The sequence below is a fragment of the Aegilops tauschii genome, chromosome 2 (assembly GCF_002575655.3).
Source record: "Aegilops tauschii subsp. strangulata cultivar AL8/78 chromosome 2, Aet v6.0, whole genome shotgun sequence".
NCBI classification, from domain to species: domain Eukaryota; kingdom Viridiplantae; phylum Streptophyta; class Magnoliopsida; order Poales; family Poaceae; genus Aegilops; species Aegilops tauschii.
Window position 1 is genome coordinate 44395662 of NC_053036.3, and position 2117 is coordinate 44397778.

Here is a 2117-nt window from a genome sequence, read left to right on the forward strand (position 1 = left end):
CTGGGCCCCCGCTAAAATTAAACTAGTAAACACTATACAATTATACTTTATATCTGAAAGATTATTAAATGCATAAAGTAGAGCCTCAATTAAGCACAAATACACACCACATACTAATAGCTTATACCACACGGTGGCAAATCAATCTGACTAGAGAAGTTGAGTTTAAATATGTTAGTCTCCCTTTATGATGGATGTTCTAGTATCATAATGAAGTTTATGATAACAAGATTTCAATGTTTAAAACAATGCACAACTTTTCATTTGAGAAATGGGTCGGGAATCTCATTTGCACAAATCAAGCCAAGTGAATCTAGATGAGCATGTCAGATAACCAAATCATACGCAAAAGTACAATCAACAACTTTTTTTGGTTTTGTTTATTATTCTATTAATGAACTCAACTTGCAAGTCACATTTGCTATACCCTAGAAGTTTCTATAAATATGGTTGCCTAATATATACTAGAAACCACTATTAAAATATTTTTTAGTATGTATGATTTAGAAATATGTACCATGTTATTCAATAAAACTAAAATATATATGAACAAACACACACACACACACACACACACACACACACATATATATATATATATATATATGCAAATGTATGTGTATACACTATATAGTTTAGGCAATATTAGAAAATTAATTTGAAGGATTTTTTAACAAGTAAGAGACTTTTTGTGTAATAATGAATAATGTAATCATTATTTGGAAACATTCTTATGTGACTGCGTAATAGAAAATTATATTACTTGAAGTTATAATATGGTAAACTTAGTTTAAATAAGTATAAAAGCTTAGCATAAAAAATAATTGTTTTACATCGACCCAGGCCCCAAAATGGTTTGGACTGGCTCTGCATGGAGCCTTTACCGTGGTGATGTCCTCCATAACCGAGCTACAGATTTGCACTCAGCGTAGGCTTTGGCTAACGAGGCATAGACGCCGCTCCCTGCGGCATCCCTCGATGTTGAGGATCTCCAGGACAGGGCTCCTGACGATGAGGGACTCGATGGCGTTGTGCTCCATTTCAACGCTGCATATGCTGAGCTCGACAAGGTTGTCAAAGGAGACACCACGCATGACGTCCATGCTCAGTAATTTTCCGAAGCCGATGTAGAGGCTGGTGAGGGTGCTGACGCTGAAGAGAGTGGCGGGGAGGGGCAGGTCTTGCGGCCACGGTCGATTGACGAGGACGAGATCTTGGACACCCTTGGCGGCGAGGAGCTGGATCCACCGCGCAAGCTGGTCAAGGTAGGCATTCATGTGGCTGTAGACGAGATTGACGCAATGGAAGGGCCCCGAGTGCGATTTGAGGATGCGGGACACGGCCGCGGTGATGGCCGGTGAGTTGGCGCGCGTAGGAGGCCAGACATGGCCATCCGGGAGGAGGTGGGCATCGCTAAGGATGAGAGGCATGGAGCACCAGAGCGTGCGCCAGCAGGTGGAGTGCACAACGGTGCACATGACGTCCTTGACGGGGAGGCGAGCGATGATGTTTCGCAGGAGCTCGTCGGGGAGGCGAGCGATGATGTTTCGCAGGAGCTCATCGGGGAGGCTGCTGATGCAGTCGACGCCGTCGGTGGAGGCGGCGAAGGCCGTGAGTCGGCCGTTGTCGGTGAATGGCGGGCGGTGGACGAGGGTGTAGATGTACGCTAGCACGTGCTCCACAAATTGGTCCACCTTGTGCGGGTCATAGCCATTGCGCCGCAATGCGGGCGCCATCGCAGGATCGACGTTGGTGAACGGTCTCGGGTCGGCCATGGTCAGACGATGGCACTGGCGGACAAGCCAGCAAGGGTTTGGGGATTCGACGGGGTGTGGGTGCACTGTGTGGTGATGGTGGGTGTCGGGGAAACGACACCTATGGGATCACAGGAATCCCTACTACGGTTGGCGGGGCGCGGGGTTGTGAGAAGAGCAGGTTTAGAAGTCAACACAGAGATCATTTACCCAGGTTCGGGCCGCTAGGATGCGTAATACCCTATTCCTGCTTTGGTGTGTATTAGAGAGTGTTCTTGAGCTCTCGAACTAGCTATGGTCGCTGCGTAGTTCCAAAGAGCCGAATCCTTCTCCAGTATGCCTCGGGCCTCCTTTTATAGTCGA

The 2117-nt window shown here is 46.8% G+C and overlaps 1 pseudogene; it reads right to left on the minus strand.

Annotated features, from left to right (window-relative positions):
• Positions 1 to 715: 715 nt before the first annotated feature.
• Positions 716 to 1775, minus strand: LOC109768462 (F-box/LRR-repeat protein At3g26922-like; annotated as a pseudogene).
• Between the last annotated feature and the right edge of the window lie 342 nt (positions 1776 to 2117).